The sequence below is a fragment of the Bidens hawaiensis genome, unplaced genomic scaffold (genome assembly GCF_021521415.1).
Source record: "Bidens hawaiensis isolate Kalapana, Puna unplaced genomic scaffold, B.hawaiensis_p1.1 tig00031166_1, whole genome shotgun sequence".
Classification (NCBI taxonomy): Eukaryota; Viridiplantae; Streptophyta; class Magnoliopsida; order Asterales; family Asteraceae; genus Bidens; species Bidens hawaiensis.
Genome location: NW_027495240.1, coordinates 187,986 through 196,187, shown reverse-complemented (window position 1 = coordinate 196,187; position 8,202 = coordinate 187,986). Strand labels below are relative to the sequence as shown.

At 33.1% G+C, this 8,202-nt stretch overlaps 1 pseudogene; it reads left to right on the top strand.

The window, feature by feature from the left end:
* Positions 1–3,637: 3,637 nt before the first annotated feature.
* Positions 3,638–5,353, top strand: LOC143581757 (UDP-glycosyltransferase 88B1 pseudogene; annotated as a pseudogene).
* Positions 5,354–8,202: the final 2,849 nt, after the last annotated feature.

The window sequence follows — 8,202 nt, the reverse complement described above, 5'->3', positions numbered from 1 at the left end:
TAACTTATTATATTCCATATATATTATTTATTTACCATATTTATTATCAAATTATTTTTGGGTCCTCATATTATCAAAGTTTGACATACTAACCCAAAAATAATTATGGCATTTTTCAAGATGTTACAAAACGGGAATGAAATATAAGAATTTTGGTTTTTTTACTTTTTCAAAATTTTTGTTATTTTTTGTTTTATGATTTTTTTTAAATATTTTTAAAGGTGTTTTTAGTGGTTCAAAATGGTTCGCCAAGGGTTCTCTTTGGATTCTTACCATATATATATATATATATATATATATATATATATATATATATATATGGTGAGGATCTTAAGAGAACATTTTTGAAACTGAAAACTTTGAAAATCATTTTAGGTCATAAAAAAAACCTTTTTCAAGAATTTTAAAAAAAACTTTAAAGCAAAAGAAAATGAAAATTTTTAAAAGGTAAAAAAACCAAAATTTTTTATTTTCATCCCGATTTTATAAAAAAAATTAAATAAACAAAACATAGGCTGATTGGATTCCAAGCCCACTCCATCTATGGTGAACGTTGATAGTTGACCAAGGCAAAAGATCATACGTGAGAAGAGTGACGACCAAGTCATCGTTACACAATGTACCAAGAAAGACTTAATGATGGGCTAAGCTAGCTATAGGGAACGAAATCTTAGATAACAAAAACTATGAAGAGGTGATCATACAATTTGTTGTCAAGAGTGCTACGAAAAAGTTTACAAATCATCGATTAGTCATTAGCTATGATGATATTTAATTTTAATGCTCTACTTTTGCTAGGTTATTATAATAACGTAAATCATTGTTTAGTTTATATATTTCGTTACTCGTTATAACCTACAGGTTTTTTTTTTAATTTCAGATCAGGAGCTGCCGAGGTATCTATTGATCTGTAATTAGGGCGGCAAACGAATCGAACGGACACGGGCTAGGCCTTGTTCATGTACTCGTTTGTTAAGGAAATAATGCGTTTACGAACAGTTCACAAACACTTATCGAACAAGAATTTATATTTGTGTATGCTCATTAAGGAAATGAATGTTCACGGTTGGTTAACAAACACAAAAAAATCGACGGAGCCTAAACATTGAGATTGATGTATTTGTCAATGTGAATAATAAGAAAGGAAATGTGAACAATGTAAAAACAATGTCAGAATACATTTTCCTTTTTATGTTATGGGTAATAAATTAGATAATACAAAACGTTTAGATAAAATAACTAAATTTAAAAAAAAATAAAATAAAATAAAAAACTTTCATGAACATATTCATATGAACATGAAAAAATGTTTATGAACACATTACCCAGGCCCGGCCCGACCCATAAGAAGGGCAGAGAGGGCTACAGCCCCAGGCCCAACAATTTTTAAGGCCCACAAAAATTTCCAACATTCATATATATATAATATACAATTCTTTAGGCTTCAATATATTGACCTAGCTCAATTGATGAAACCTCTTTATCTAAAATGACATACCTAGGTTCAAATCTTGCATCTACTATTTTATTTTCTTTATTTTTTTATTTCAAAATCTTGCATCTACGATCTACCATTTATTTTCTTCTTTTTTTATTTGTTTAAAGCAACTCTAGATCTCATTAAGTTTTAGGTTCATGTTCAATATAAACTAAAAATGATAAAGAGCCATTACTTTTTTCATTTTCATTAATAGGGCCTACAACATGAGTTTAATTCTTATTAGAACTCGTGTTAGTAGTTATATCATCTTCTTTTACAAATATTTAAAGAAAGACTTTTTGATTTAAAAACTAAAAAGGTAGAATAATTTCAACATTCGTTTAAGTGTCTAAATTAAACTATTTTGATACTATACTATACTTTTGTTTTGTTTATTGCTATCGTAATTATCGTCGTATTATTTACTTTTTATAGTGGAGTAATGAGTATTTATTTTGGAGGCCCATTTTCTATTAGCCCCGGGTCCTCGATCTTTTAGAGATTTTCGGAGACGGCCCTGACATTATCGAACGTTCACGAAAACAATTGAAAGAACATGAGCCCTGTTCATGTTTGTTTTATTTAACTAATCAAACAAAATTTCTTGTTCATGTAATACTCGTTTATTTATTAAACAAACAGACATAGACGAACTACCCGTCAAATAACAATTTACTAACTGTTTGTTCCGTTTACCGCCGTATCTATAACCACTTATTAAGAGACGTAAATGATGAAACAATATGATCCACATATAATACCTTACTTCACAACAGTACTCACAAAATTAAATTATCTTCATGTACTACAAGTACTGTGTAAGTGTTAAAATAACATTAGCAGCATATGTCACGTACAACTTTAGTATCCCCTTTGTTTCCTTGCTCAAATATGGACGTAGGGGTGTTCTTCGGGTTTGTTTTTCGGGTTTTGGTTTTTCTGGTCGGGTTATTCGGGTTTCAAAGTTTTAAATTTTGACCCGAAACTCAACTCAGATATCTCACGGGTTATTCGGGTTCAGGTTATTCGGGTTCAGGGTTTTTCGGGTTGGGTTAATAGGGTTTCGAGTATCATAGAAAAAAAAACCAAATTTTTTTTATAAATTATAATGTTAAAAGTAAAACAACATATTCTTTTTTGCTTATAACACAAATAATCAAACAATAAATTAACTTAACTTGATAAAACAATTCAAAAGAAGAGTAAAACTAAATCGAACCATAATAAGGCGTGATTTGGTTGTTCGATTACAGTTGCTATTAGTAATAAACGGAAAACATAAATTAATATTAAGCAATCATTCCATAATAGTTAGAATGAAAACAGTCGATTAGAGCCAAATTCTGATAACTTTAATGGTCAAGACTTAGCCTATTATGCATAAAAATATATTTAATTTCAAAACTAAAAGTTTATTCGGGTTTACCCAAATCTTGTAACTCAAACCCAAGAACCAACCGGAATAACTTTGGTTCGGGTTCGGGTTCGGGTTCGGGTTCTTCGAGTTGGGTTAGTTCGGGTTCACGTATGAGTTTTTTTGGGTTTCGGGCAATGTTGTAAAAGTAGGATTACAAGGCCGAGTACTCGCTACAAGGTATGTCATCGAGGCGAGTTTCTGTAAATCCGCCTAGTTACTAAGAATCAGTCAAATGTGGTCAATCTCAGCCAGAATCACATCTTATTGGTGAACTTGGACCGATTTTGACTTAAAAACAAATAAAACATAATTGTTATTTCAATAATATTAAAGAACAAATATCATTTTTTTAATTAATGATTAGTAATTTTTAGAATATTTTATATTTAAAAATATATTTCTTTTATTTATATTGATATTCACCTATTTTGTTATAAATATTAGTAAACTTATGATATTTGACATATATATAATAACCAAATGTTAATTTTCTTTGTATTTACAATGTCCGAGTACTCTTTGATTACTCCCTCCAAAGAGGTCGGCCGTCTAGGGACCGCCTAACGGCTTTTGCGACTTTGGTTTCGGGTAAGAGTAACAGTTTTTTGTTACGTCATCCATTCGCTCCATATCAAACGTACAACTTTAGTGTCTATAAAGTAGGTTTTATGGAATGAAAAAAATTAATATTCTCATTATTATCTCTAATTAATTTGTATCTGGTTTCTGTTTATTTTCTTTTTGGCGAAACCAAATATGGAATCCGGGGCTGGTAAGGTGATTCTGTATCCTTCGATGGGAGTGAACCATATAGTTGCCATGGTGGAGATCGGGAAACTCATCCACACGCACCACCCGTCACTCTCCATTATCATTCTCGTAATCCCAACACCTTCCGAATCCGCAAGCAGTAAATACATTAGCAGTGTCAGTGTCAGTGCCAGTGCCATGATCACCTTCCACAACCTCCCCGCTCTCACTCTTCCACCAGACTTCTCTTCTGATTTCGTAGACCGTTCTTTCGGGTCCCCGAGCTTTACAACCCGGTCGTCCACGACACCCTTGCGGCCATGTCACACATCAAAGCTGTCATCCTTGATTTCTTTTTAGACGCAGCTTTTCAAGTTTCTAAAATTAGTCTCCACCTACCTACTTATTACTTGTTCACTGGTTCTGCTTCTGGCTTATGTGTCTTGTTACATCTCCCAACCATCCACAAAACCACCTCGAAAAGCATTCAAGATCTCGATGTCTTCTTTGAAGTTCCTGGGACACCTAGGATCCATTCTTCATACATGCCCCCAGCATTATTTGACAGGGCTAGCAACTCCTATAAGAAATTGTTAAAAACCGGAGCTAACATAGCGAAAGTTTCGGGTATCTTTGTAAACAGTTTCTTGGTCTTGGAACAAAGGGCTGCTCAAGCTCTCCTGGAAGGTAAATGCATGCCTATTTGTCTTATAGGGCCGCTGACCGCGAGTGGAGATCAAAAGGATAATATTGCTGCTGATGGAAAGGAGTTATGTTTAGAATGGCTGAAAACACAGCCAGGTAAAAGTGTAGTGTTTTTGTGCTTTGGGAGTATGGGCGTGTTTAAAAAGGAACAGTTGGCGGAAATAGTTCTGGGGTTAGAGAAAAGCGGGCAAAGATTTTTGTGGACGGTGTGTAACCCTAGTGCGGGTGGTGGTAAAGAGTTTGACCTTGATGAGATTCTTCCTCAAGGGTTTTTAAACCGGACTAAGGATAGGGGTCTGGTGGTGAAAAACTGGGCGCCTCAGCTGGCTATACTTAGTCATGAGTCGGTGGGTGGATTTGTGAGTCATTGTGGGTGGGGCTCGTCGCTTGAGGCGGTGGTTTGTGGTGTGCCAATGGTGGCTTGGCAGTTGTACGCGGAGCAGAAGATGAATAGGGTGCTGTGGCGTTGTGGTTGACTATGTCCGCGGACAGGTTTGTGACTGCAGAGGCGCTGGAGGAAATGGTTAGGAAGTTAATGGACGGTGAGGAAGGGAGAGCGGTGAGAGATCGAGTTTGGGAGTTGAGTGGAAGGGCAAAGGCTGCGGTGAAGGATGGTGGTTGCTCTCGTGTTGATTTCTTGAAATTAACTCAACAATGGAAAGACCATAAGGCTTGTTAGGGTTATTAGTTTCTTTATATTAAGTGTGTCTTGTATTAATTATTGGTCTCCTGTATTTGTTCGATAATGGGCTATTAAGCCTAGAGTTCAGTCTGTTTTGTTTCCAAGTCATTTTGTTCAATGAGTGAGTGTTATTTTGTGTTTTAAGTGAGTTTTAGGTTTCTTCAGGTTCTTCCTCCGAGTCTTATCAATTTTTGTTTATTTCCATTGTAATCTGTAATCTATCTACCTTTTAACTTAAAGTAGTATCTGGCCCATGCACGTTGCAATGCGCTAAACAATGAAAAAAAAATTCATGTTGCGCAGGGAATATCAACGCGGATTCGAGGCAAACAAACAATAATGTTCTACGACATGCATGAACATTAATACACCTAAATGTTATGCAGAAAAATTACAAAATGATAAATTTTTCGTACGGGAAATATCCTTCTTGGAAATGATCAGCCACATACCGAAGTATGCTCTACATTCAATTACCAAGAATTTCATTGAACAAAATTTGCAATCCAGAAAGTAATAATTTTTCAAAAGCATATGCAATCCATTTTATCATTCAGACTTTGATTTGCTCTTGAATATTCGGCTGGTGAGGTTTTGGACTATCTTTATTCAATATAAAAACGTAGAAATCAATATGTGATAGTCATATTAATATACTAGGATTCTGGCCCATCTTACACATGGATGAGAAATATTTCAAACGTTATATATATTTAGATATCAGAGGGGAAGGGGCACATGCAAGGGTAAGCTTCATGGGTTCCAACCCATAAAGCAAACCCACCCCGACCCATGTGGTAGATTGCCAAATTGCATTTCATGGCAAACCTTTGCCATAAAGAATATATGAATGTTGGAAAACATAAATGTGTGTTATTTATTATTATTACATATAAATGTTCTAGGGTATTTGTGGGTAGGTGTCGCCAGTGATATTGTGATTTATGGGTACAAGAGGGTAGAAATGAGATGGCAGCGCGTGATTGACCGGTGCATGGGTAATACCCATGAGTGCCCCTTCCACTCTCATAAGAATTCTTTACCTTGTTCTCTGTAAAATCACAAGATGTAACAAAAATATATATAAATTGTGGTATGTGAAATTGTTATACAAATTATTGAATTGTTAAAATAATACTCCCCCGTCCCATTATAAGTGTCCAAGTTTGAAAAACACAAAGTTTAAAATGAATTGAATAATTACTTTTTTTCCTTACCAAACGACAATAATACATTGAAAAATGGGTACATCCATGGGCGGAACATATATGGGGCACGGAGGGGTTGTGGCCCACCCTGATTTTGGGTTTAGAAATTGATTTTATAGGTTCAGTTGCTCTATAGATTCGAAGTTTCTGGTTTTTTTTTTCTTTTACAGTGAGATGAAAAGATGGATAGCAAGAAAACAAGTGACTTATTATATTCTTGAAAATGATAAAATGAATGGGTGTAAACTCACTGGCACCATTACAATATAATAAGTTACTAGAAAGTTTATTATACTCTTGAAAATGATAAAATCATTGGCTCCAAAGTTTGATTTTCAATTTGTATTATTGTTTATTCATTTATTTGATTATTAATTATTTCATTATCGGCTAGTTTAATGAATTAGCCTTAATGTGAGGAAGTATTATCCCGCAATAAAACATCATATGATTTTTTTGTCATTTATTTGTAGAAACTGTTTTTTTTAATATATAATCTTTATATAGTGTAAAAAAGTTGGTTTTTTTATTTTATTTTGTTATGTGTTTGAGCTTATGATTAATCTAAAGTTTTTCGCCCCCCTCTATGAATATAGTTCCGCCACCTCGCCACTGGGTTCATCAATATTGTTTATTAATGTTAGTTGTGTGTGTTTAATGGTAAACTTGGAAATTGATTAATAAATTTTGAAAGTGGACACTTGTAATGAGACAAATAAAAAGGAAATGTGGACACTTATAATGGGATGGAGGGAGTAGTCATACTAAAAAAGAGAATACAGAATTAGTTATAAATAATTATTTGTGGTCAAAATCGGTTTTTAAACAACTGAAAAAGAAATAGTTTGTTATGATTATAGAAAACATTAATTTGTGAGTTTATGATTCTAGAAAATATTAATTAGTGAATTATATGTCATTTCTATAGATGTGTACCGAATGATTTGGAAGCCTATGTGAACATGCTAATTAAAGGTCATTTAAAAATCTTGTATTGTTTTAATAGTACAGCAAGATGAACTCAAAATTGGAACTTTAAACATAAATGAGACTATCAGTTTTAGATGATTAATGATTCCCTGAAGATAGAGCATGTGCTTCATATTCCATAAATTCTTGATACGTTCGATGTATATATGACTGAACCGTCATTACCAATGGTACTCTAGAAAAGCAAATCATCAAAAATATCCTAAATAAGATCATTAATTACAACAAAAAAACAGAATAAAAAGCCCTATAATTATACTCATATAAAAGCCTTTAGGCTATAACATGACTTGTTTTAATTTAAGAGGGCGTGAGCTCAACTCGTTTAGAGTTGTATCGCTAAAGCTTGAAGCTTGTCAAGCTGAAGCTTGGCTTGTTTGATATTTGTTATTATTTAAATATTTTACAAATACATTTTATAAATATAATTTGTAATTATTAAATAATATATCTTACTCAATTATTTTTATCATATGTTTATATATAGTAATAGTTATTACATAAACACTGTTAATGTTTAGTGGACCTTATCCAGACCATAACTAAGATGATTATTAATCTCTAACATATTCCTTCATTTGTTGGAGACTGGAGCAATCACTAATATAAGTTACATGAAAGTAATCCCAATATTTTTTCACAACTGAAAAATAAGTTCTATATACTATATGTTCAAAACTGGAACTGAACACTATTACTTTTATCACTAATGGTTGAATGACGATCAGGTATAGGAGACTGAAAGTCGGTCTTATATCATTTTCTACGGAAAAGACATTTGAGACCAAGTATAAGTCACTAATAGGGTCTTATACGTGAATTGTTATTCTTAAGTCTCTAATACGTTCCTTGCATTTTAGAATATATGTCGATTATTGGAAATTGATTATCAGTCCCTAATTATTTTAGTACATAACTATTCGGATATTGAAATATTAGATCTGGATAAGGCCCACTACAATATTTTAGG